The sequence below is a fragment of the Diabrotica virgifera genome, chromosome 5 (assembly GCF_917563875.1).
Source record: "Diabrotica virgifera virgifera chromosome 5, PGI_DIABVI_V3a".
Lineage (NCBI taxonomy): Eukaryota > Metazoa > Arthropoda > Insecta > Coleoptera > Chrysomelidae > Diabrotica > Diabrotica virgifera.
Window position 1 is genome coordinate 5,751,416 of NC_065447.1, and position 11,569 is coordinate 5,762,984.

The 11,569-nt window shown below is 29.1% G+C and overlaps 1 protein-coding gene across 1 annotated transcript in view; it reads right to left on the minus strand.

Moving 5' to 3' along the window:
- The window catches only part of LOC114331737 (polycomb protein Pcl), a 73,793-nt gene that overhangs the window by 21,982 nt on the left and 40,242 nt on the right, over positions 1 to 11,569 (minus strand). The window lies entirely within an intron of this gene.

Sequence of the window (11,569 nt, forward strand, 5' to 3'; positions counted from 1 at the left end):
AGACAATGCGCCATACAGATAAATATAAGATTCAAGAGTATACAAGAGTATTCAAAAGATAAATCCTCAGAAGAATTATGGGTCCGATGAGAATGGAGAACGGAGACATGAGAAGAATGAACCATCAAAAAAGAGACATAATGAAGGGGGAAGATACAGTTAGGAGTGAGATCACTGGGACACATAGAGAGAAGAAAAAACTGGAGGGACTATGCACAGATCAAAACAAGTGAAAAAAAATTGTAAAGCTCTAAGTTAGAATGGCAAACATTCGATTTCATCAAGAATGGAAAGCCTTATGATAAAGACATATTCACAGACTTGAAAAAACAATAAAAACACACAATTCAAACTTTTGAATGCTGCTGTTACACCCTGTCATTTCTAAGCAAATTTTTGGGGGTGTGCAACTAACATACATTTAAAATGGTAAATAAATTATTATTGTTTGAATTTACCCTTCTTGGTTTAACACCTTTATTTTCCAGATATTTTAAACTGTATCACCACAAAACACTCAACTTGTAGACTAAAGATATATTTACAAACGGTTCCTATTTTTCAGCTAACGATTTAATAAAGATAATATTCCATTCAGGGATTGGTGGTGTAGATATACACAGGTCATCACTTTTTGTCATTTAATATTAGTGTGAATGAATCACTTTGTCCAGTTGTTGTTTTCTGGTTGTAACATTAATAAGTGTTTCTTCTTAAGTCAGCATATTTTAGTTTAATCAATTATCAATTATGTGTATAGGATAATTTTAAATGATTAAAATCATAATAATGATTAGTTTGCTGATTGATAATGATTTTTTAATACATGCAGGGCCGGTCCTAGAGTTCTGAGCGCCTCGGGCAAAATAAAATTTGACGCCCTTTCATACAAGAATACATAAAAAAATATCACTGCAAATATAAAAAATAGCAGAAAAGGAAAAAAATCAAAATTTCACTATAAAGAAATATGTAAAAATATATTTACTTAAAAAATAGCACAATAGTTATTATTTATAACTGATCCAACATATGCCATAGCATAAGGCAGTTCAAACGACGAAGGAGCGAGATAAAAGATAAAGATAATTGCATATTGTCAACAAGCAGAAAAAAATGTGTATAATATTGTGCAATACCAAAAAAGATGTTGATTGTGCGCAAGATAGCTGCATCCCCAATCACTAAATTGAGGGAGTGGCATCCATATGGCATAAAAAAACACGACGATATTCTTTGCAAACACGAGCTTGTACACCTTTATTTTTTCCATTCATGTTAGAGCCACTGTCATATCGTTGGCTTTACACTCATCTAAATTCAATTAAGAATAATTCATTAATTTTTAATTACTTATCTCATATAATGAGTAGGACTATGCTTCGATACTTAGAACCAAATTATGGGAAGCAATGGAAGACATTGAAGTTCCACGAATATTAATAAGAGCAGTAAAATCAGTCTACAAGAATAACAAAGTAGCTATCAAAATGGATAATAGAATATGCATTCCATTTAAGATAATACAGTGAAAACTGCTTAAATCCTTAGTAATATGCAGGGTGTTTCTAAATAAGTGCGACAAAGTTTAAGGGCTGAGTTTAAGTGAAAAAATAATGACAGTTTCTATAAACGTAGTATGTCCGCAAATGCTTTGTTTCCGAGATACAGTCTGATGAAATTTTTCTTACAAACTGAGGATTTATTTAGTGCTCGAAAACAGGTTGAGATATGTGTGTTTGTGTGTGTGTGTGAGAGAGAAAAAATGGCTTGGATGCGGGTCCGTTAGCCACAGATTTTTATTTTATTTTTACCTCAATTTATTAGTTTTGTTATATTTATACCTATTTCACTTAAATGACTATATTTGTTTCTCTCAAGTAGTTAAGAGTAATTTAAATATTTCCATTTTATGACAACTTATTAGATATTCTATACTAATTGGAAAATGAACTTGTGTTTGTCGTAAATTGTAATATAATTGATTTGTATATCTCTCGTTAATTTTGCATTCAAAGAAAATATGGTTCAAATCTCTAATCGAAACATTATCACAAAAATAGACTGATGAATTAACTATTCCTAATTTGTGCAGATGTGCCTCATATTTTCCGTGTCGAGTTTTTAATCTGACGATAGGTTGAGATATGCAAATGAAATTTGATAGGTTTTAAGAGATAATTATTGCCCATTTTTTTGACATAAAATTAAGAATTTTATATCTACCATTGGCGCGAATAAGGGCAATAAACTAAAACTAATGGTCTGATTTTTTTAAAGAAAAAAAAGTACGCCTCTGAGATATTTCAAATGAAAAGTCATTTTGGAATTCCTCGTTTAATTTGTGATACAAAAATCTATCTTTCCTTTTTTATGCAAGGCGCCGTTTTTATGCAAAAAATAAAACATCTTAACCTTACAAAGTATTCGAAATTAGTTTCTATATATTCATATGAAAAAAAAAAAAAAATCGTCATTTATAATTCATTCATACCCAGTTTATTGGCAGAAAAAATTGTTAAAAGAAGAAATAAATCACTTTTCAATGAAAGAATAGGTAAATTTATTTACTAACAGGGATGAGAATAATAATTTTAAAAAATCACTTCAAATGCTTACTTACCGAAATTTCTATAACATAAAATTTTAAAAAAATGCCAAACTAATTAATACCACAAAGTCTCAATATCTTTCAAATGTTTGTTTTATTTCAATTTATTTATTACACACCCACGGACACACGCCATTCTTGTTAACGCAAAATTTACAGAACAGAAAGACAAAATTATTTAACTTTAACCATTGAGGCGTATATAACATTCCTGACATAATATACAAGCGCCAGTATTATAATATCCCTGACTATTCATAAATTTGATCTTTCAATTTTTTTAAGTATGTATGTACATTTTTACTACAAATAATACGTAGGTACGTGACAAAAATGTCTTTAAAAACTGAACAGAACTTTTTAGGTCATTTAGAAACTTTTTAGGTCGTAAAAAACATTTTAGTCTGCATTAATATTGTATAGGTGATAAAAATTCTTAGGTTGCATTACATTGATTAAAGAATTTTTGTTTTTGTCTATTAATTTTTTTTAATTACTGATTCTGATTATAGATACTTAGCAATAGTTTTCTTATTATTACAATTATTATTCAATCATCTCTTAGGAATAATGTTCACAATTATAAAAAAATAATGAATGTAAAAAATATTTTATTTTCAAATCGGCATCCCTCAAAATTTGGCGCCCCTCAATATTCAATGCCCCGGGCGGTCGCCCGGCTTGCCCGCCCCATTATCCGGCGCTGAATACATGTGGCTGTCCCAAAATTATTAAGGCTGTAATTTTCAGAGATTTTCTTTAGGATCTCTGTCAAAAAAATCCGCAAATAAAGATGGAAAATTAGTAGACACATTTTTACAAATAAGTGAGCAGTTTGTCCCTAAAAAGACGCTTAGAAACGGAATATACTGACTATTTTTTTTATTTCTACGCACCAAAGCTTTTTTTATTCGATTCTATAATAGTTATTTATGAAACAGTTCGTGAAGTATGCTTTTTGCGAACGCACGCGATGTTTAGAGCACGAGCGACAACGGCGCGAGTGCTATACATCGCGTAAGTTCGCAGGTTTATCCCCATGTCATATTCTGACGCGCTCGAGTAACTGCAAAAATCCCCGCTTGGGTTCCCCTACCATAAGCTTATCATGTTTTGAAATATCTTGAGTGGGATCAAATTTGAGTGGTATCAGTTTCTTGAGCCAGCAAATTTATAACTTCGTTTTGTATTTGGGGGCTCAAGTAATTTGTTTTAAGTTATTGTTTTTATCGATTAATTTAGCTAAAACAGGATCATATTTAGCTAGTAAAAGAACCACCGACAAAAAATTACCTTTTTGGGATTCACTTTCATCTAAACTACCAATATGTCCACGAAACGCTAAATTGCACCCGGAAAGAGTAAGAGTTACGTCAATTACCTGCTTCATTACTTCCCACCAAATTCCCTAATTTGATGCTTATTAGGGAAATATATTTTGATCTCCTTTAAAAAAAGTAGCAGTATTAAGCTTGAAGGGGCCCCTCCTTACGCCGCGCCGGGGCCTCCCGCCTTGCGGGCCTGTCAGCTACGCCACTGATAACAGTTTTTTCAAACTAAAAACTTATACATAATATGACATAGAGTAGATAAATATAGTATCTCTACATATTATATTCTATATCGTTTTTTAGAAAAAAAAAATCCCAAAAATCTCGAATTAAGCCAAGTTTTTCAATAAAACATTGCAAAAAATTCGAAAAGACGCATTTTTCGAAAAACAAAAATACCAACAGAAGAAAAGTATTTATAATAGAGGATTCCGCTATAAGGTCGATCGGGACCGAACTGTTATGGATAAAAATTATTGGATATACATATGTAATTTATAGGGGAGTGCATTTAGATTTTCACTTCGGAAAAAATCAAACAAGATAAAACTTTTTGTAATTTCATTAAGAAATGTTTAATAAACAACATATCAAAAAGTTCTACTCGAGAAGGGGGTGCTTCATTTTTTATTAAACAAATGAACAGCGAAGGTAGATGTTTTTTTAAATAACTCCGAAAATATAATTTTTAGAAAAACACTGACTTGACCATTGAAAAATTCAGAAAATTTTACAAAAAACCTTATGTGTATAACGATTTTTCTAAAATTAAATCTCTAGCTTCTGTAATTTTTTATTTATAACGCTAAAGTCACCCTTCTCACACACATTGGCGCACTGTAAACTAGCGTTGGAAGAAGTGCACGGTTGAGTTTTTTTAATGTAATTCTTTAACTAATGGATCAAAAGAAATTTTACAAATTGGACATGAAAGAAGATGAAATAAGCTATCTTATGGTTGTAATAAAAAGAAATAAAATATATGGACATAAGTACGGTGTGGGCGGAAAGTGAGCCTTACATGAATTTTGTTTAAAAATGATTTAAAAATGTGTAACTAATACAATTTTACTTATAAAACTCTCAAATTTGCACAACTTAACTCTCAATCATCTTACTACACGATGTTTTATTCAAAAAAAATCCAAAAATTTAATTCAAATAATTCGATGTCTCAAAAAATGTAATTTTTGAAAACTTCGTAGTTTTACAGAATTCCCACCATTTTAAGACGGTATTACTCAAGTTTGAATAAATCTAATACAATTTTTTTTGCTATTTTTTTAAAGCCTGGGATGTAATCTTTAAAAACACTGAATTATTTTAGTTTAAAAATGAAATAAACAATTTATTTTTGAGAAAACTAAGAAAGATAACAAAAATGTAATACAAAAACCGAAAATTACCAGCTGAAAAAATGTATATACAGAGTGATCAAAACTTTTTTCTGTAAAACTTACCTAAAATACATTTAACAATAAGCTTCAACAATAACAAATGTTAAACAAAAAAATTTTTTTTTAGCTCTTATACAGTATGTCTGCGTAACTTGGAACCTATTGATAACTTTTTTAATGTCAGTTTTACGAAAAAAAGTTATTCTTTATAAAATACATCGTATATAACATAAGATGCAACCATCAAATATCAAATTTTGGTACGAGGTATGTCAAAAAATATGAATTTCACTCAAGAGTAAAGTACCTTTATATTTCACAATATCGAAAATTTTTATAAAGAAAAGTTGTTTGGAATTAAAAACTATGTTCCAATATGTAATTATATCCTTCTAATCGAAAATTTGTTTTTTTTTAATATTCTTTCCAATACATTTTAATTTTTAATATTATTGTGAAAATTCCACACCTGTCATTTTGAACCAATCAAAATACGTTATTTTGACAGATCACCATGGCAACGGAGGTATTTTATCGGAAATGTTTTGCTCGTGGGGTACCCAACAGCGAATTATAGTGGAAATTTTTTGACGTTTACAATAACAGAACATATTTGACAGACTGGTTTTATTTGTTTACATAATTTAGTTTTGATTCATTTTCTATCACTTGTAGTTACTCAAAACTTATGTAAAATTGAAGAATATACTATTTTCTATCTTGAAATGGTATTCCCATGCAACTACAATGAGTAGAAATTACGAATTTGAAAGCCTAAATAATTGCTGACAAAGCTATGGCGCGCTATTAATCTGTTCATGCAGCTTTGGATTTTCAAATGCAAATTTGGTGTGGAATTTTCTTACCGAATACCACGCGAAGTCAAATTAATATCCGGAAATTTTTTTTTGATCATGAATATTTTTAGAAAATTTCCCTCGTCTGCGATTCGGGAAATTTTCAAAATATTCATGATCTCAAAAAAATTTCCGGAAATAATTTGACCTCTAGTGGTATTACTAGTGAAAATTTTTGTTTATCTTTTTTTTTAAGAATGAAATTCCATATTTGTTTGATTGGATTCTACTTGTTTTTCATTGAAATATCCGCCATTTTGAAATTTAAATTTTTAATCTTTAATTCAGATTCAACAACCCGTTAAAAATAAAGACAATAAATGTTTTAGAAAAATGTTATTTTTTATGTTCTTTTTAGAAAATCCGCATTTTGGATCCGCCATTTTATAGTTTATAATGTTAACATTTAAGTTAGGTTTATCAAAGCACTCAAAAATAAATATATGTAGAAATAAATACATTTTGTAAAGAAATTATGATTTTACAACTATTTTTTAAGTTATTCGCTATTTTGGATCTGCCATTTTATAATTTAAATTATCAAAATTTGATTCAGGTTCAGCAAGCTCTCAAAAATATCCACATATATGCAAACAAACACGTTTTATAAAAAAATTCGGATTTTACAACTACTTTTTAAGGATTTTTAGGAAAAAATCCGCCATTTTGAATTTGCAAATTGTAATGTCAGATTCGGGTTCAGCATAATCAAAACTAAAATAAAAACATTTTTTATCAAAATAAAATGTTGAAATCACCCATATTCTTGACATTATTCAAACAAATGTTTTGTGAGTAGAACTTTTTACTTTAACATATTTATAAACTGACAAAAAAAGTTTTAGAAAAATATAACCTTGTTTGATTTTTTCCGAAACATTGTATCTTTTCGTTCTAATTGCACTCCCCTATTAGTATGTTAACAATTACAAAAAACTAGGGGTGTCCGATCTAATTTTGTTCTGACTAGACTATAATTAATTAATAATTAAAAAAGGCCTTTTTTTATAAATTTAAAAAACATTTTTATCTCATATTATGTATAAGTTTTTAGTTTGTGAAAACTGTCATTATAGATAGCAGTGCGTGAAGGATTTAAAGTGTGTGTGAAGTAACAATGTATTTTAAATGGGATTTACTTTTTCGCACTGTTTTTTGGCACACTTTCATATAATCAAATATCCTTAACTTTCGCGTTGTCATGGTGATGACACGTGAGCAATAAATTACAACAAAAGTTTTGACAGTTTTGTAGTTTGAAAGAAGTTAGAATTTTTAAATGTCAAAGTTCTACAAATTGTAGAAGAGAAATGGATTCCAGTTGAACTCCAAATGAACAGTTCGTGAAGTACTTTTTGCGAACTTGCTCGTGCTCTAAACATTGCGTGCGTTCGCAAAAAGCATACTTCACGAACTGTTTCATAAATAAATATTTCGGCACGGCAGATATAATTTCAGATTTTTTGGATCATTCTAAACAAAAAGGTTTTTGGTAATTTTTCTATTAAGTTGATCGCTTTCGAGTTATAAACAATTTAAAACTTAAAAAAGAACGAAAGATGACGACTTTCAATTCAATATTGTTCTGAAGAATAAGGTTTGAACTTGAATTTAGGTACTTAGTAATTTCAAAAATTATATTTTTTACTTGTGATTTTGAGCCTTGAAAATCATCATCTTTCGTTGATACCTTGAAAATCGTCATACCATTTTATGTAATTTTCCCAAAAATATTTGTTAAAAAAATTAGGATTAAACAAAATTTATGTCAAATCATTAATGTCGTATCATTCAGCACGATAACTACGCTACTACCGAGCCTTAGAATTAAGGTACTACATAGTACACTTAGAAGACCAAAAATAAGCATTTTCTTCAAGAATATTTTTCTTAGAACCTTTATTAAAAACGAACATAAAACTTTTTACTTCCATCCATCCATCCACAATGGCACTACAGCCCAAATCGAGCCTTGGCCTCCTTCAACAAGCTTCTCCAATCATTTCGATTTACCGCTGTTCTTTTCCATGAACGCGTTCCCAGGAAGTTCCTGGCATCCTCATCGACTTCGTCTTCTCATCTCTTTTTAGGTCTTCCAACAGGTCTTCTTCCCTGCATTCTTGCATTCAGCAATTTTCTGGGGATTCTATTCTCATGCATGCGGACCACGTGCCCTGCCCACCGTAATCTCTGCAGTTTAGTGTGTTGTGCTAGAGTTGGTTCGCTATATTGCTCGTATATTTCTCTATTATAAAAACTTATAAGACTTTTTACTTATTAATATCTAACTCTTAAAGACTACAAAAAAATATATCTTTTTTCATGTATGCACGTACACTAATATTGTAGAGGGCGCAAAAGTCGAGGCCTCGAAAAAAAGTAGTTCCGATGGCGGACAGTTAATCTCAGGATTGGGATCTCTGAAACAAAAAAATCGTACGGCATTTGAAAACGGAAGGTTTCTTACTTGACAATTTACCACAATTTGACCAAAAAATAAAAAATAAAAAAAGAATGTGTGAGTACTTTGTACGCACGTAAGAAGTTATACTTCTATTATATGATTTCAACGAAATTAATATACTTGAAACGGTTTATTTATATTTTATTTAAACATTAAACTAATTTTAATACTTACTACTTTTCAAAAATTTTTATTAAAACGGTACCAAAAATAAAAAAAAATAAAAGAATAAAACACACACAAACACATTAAAAAATGCCACAAATGATTTCTGAACAATAATTGTCCGAAAAAATTTTAACTATAGTATTTTTACTACAAAAGCGATATTACGTAGGTCAAAATTTTTGACGTAAGAGAACTGTCAAAACATTAGAATGTGACTTTTCATTATTGCCATATTTATAATAAACATGGCAATAATGAAAAGTCACATTGTAATGTTTTGACAGTTCTCTTACGTCAAAAATTTTGACCTACGTAATATCGCTTTTGTAGTAAAAATACTATACATAAATACGTATTTTCTGAAAAAAAAATATATAATAAATATACTTACAATCATAAAATGTATAAAAGAAAACAAAAAAATAAAAGTTTCAATTGGGGTTCGAACCCGCTTATGTTTGCGCAGTTAGTATTGGAATTCATTCATCTTACACTTCTACCCACAGAGACACCTGCATCATGTGGGAAGATCGACGAACTAAACGGTTTAAACTTTTGTCAGTTCTGAATTTAACCAAATTATTTTGATTTTTGTAGAATATTGAAATATTAAAATACAACAAAACATGGAGTAATAAAACAATATATTAGGTGAATATTGACAGAAATTTTGATGGTAATCAAATTATATAAATCAAAGCATTACATGCTATTTTGATAGGTTCATTTTAAATTTTCCAAATAGGTAGGTACCTATGTAATTTTTATTAGGATACTGAAACATTTACAATTATTACGTACCTGTCGCTTTTAAAAACTATTTAAAAAGTCACTACAATTGTAAACTTGCTTTTTTCTCTGCCATCACAACAATAAAAACTAATATACACAACATTTGTTGATCCATAATCTCCAACAATTATTGACAGATGATTTTAACACCCAATACGATCCCGTATAACGTTTGAGCGACTAAATATACTGTCATATATAACGATAATTGACTAATATACTGTCGGTGTGAGCATGCGCCAGGGAATGTAAAAATTCACCCCCGTGCCTAAATAAGTATAACTTCAAAAAAAATTTTTAACCATGAAAAACTGAAGAAAAAAGGTAATTTTTTCACAAAAAGTTCTCAAATTTCCGTAAAATTTTTTTTTGCGAAATTTTTCACTAAGGGTGGTAAATTGTCACGTAATAAACCTTCCTTTTTCAAATGCCGTACGATTTTTTTGTTTTAGAGATACCAATCCTGATATTAACTGTCCGCCATCGGAACTACTTTTTTTCGATGCCTTAACTTTGTTAGTGTACGTGCATAAATGAAAAAAGATATATTTTTTGTATTCTCTAAGAGTTAGATATTAATATGTAAAAAGTTTTATGTTCATTTTTAATAAAGGTTCTGAGAAAAAAATTCTTGAAAAAATGCTTATTTTTGGTCTTCTAAAGTGTACTAGTACCTTCTAGTCTACTAGTAGACCAGGGCGCATCTGTAAAAATATTAGTACATTTGGACGTTGAGAGGTGACTCAAATTTTTTTACAGAAATTGCTTGAAAATAAATCAAATAATAATATTTGAGTTATCCTCCCTCTCAAAAAGGCCCGGAACATTGTTTAAATAATCAAAATGTCAAAAAATTAAGGAAAAATTCGATTTTTTTCTTGGTTTTTTAATTATAACTTTAAAAGTATTCATTTCCGAGAAAAGTTGTACTAACATAAAAGTTGCATAATTAAATTTCCTACAATATAGAATTAGTTAAAAATTTAAAAAATAGTCACCCTTGTTGCAAAATAGCAATTATTGTGAAAAAAACATACAAAAACAAGTATTCGTATTTTACGTTTTTCAACCATTTATGCTACACTTAGGAACTTCATGTTTCACCCTGAAAAACTTTATGATTCAATGAAACAATACTGTAAATTTCATTAAGATCGGTTCAATAGATTTTGCAATCCAGCTTTCGTAAAAAAATTCATTTTTTCAAAATGTTACAGGACTGAAAATAAAGCAGATCGCAAGTTGAAAATTTTTTTGCGTATAGAAGTGTACTGTACCTTTCATTCGCAATTTTACAAAAATTAAAATTGATTAACACCACGGCGTCAGGAATTTTTTTAAATAAACATTAATTATTGGTGCTACGCGCAGGACAGCGGATAGTTTGCTCTGATTGGGCATTCCAATGACCTTTGATAATTATTGATACATTTTAATTTTTATTACATTTCGATATAAATAAATAAATTTGTTTATTGCAAAATAAAAACACATACTCTATCCTTTGATATAACAATTTTATTAGCAAAAACTTTCTTTGTTCATATATTTTAACTTAAATAATAAAAGTTTATTATTTTTAAACATATGCAATTGTTTAAACAATATTTCACAAACAATAATAAAATTAGTTTGATTTTTGTGGAATTAAAATAATAAAATACAACAAAATATAGAGTAAGAAAATAATATATTAGATAAAGATTGGAAGACATTTTGGTGGAAATCAACTTGTATGAATCGAACACCGCTGTCCTGCGCGTAGCACCAAAAATTATTGTTTATTTCAAAAATTTTCTGACGCCGTGGTAATTAATCGATGTTAATTTTGAAAATTGCAAATGAAACGTACAGTACACTTCTATAACAAAAAAAATTTCTAACTTGCTATCTGCTTTATTTTCAGTCCTGTAACATTTTGAAAAAATTAATTTTTTTTGCGAAAGCTG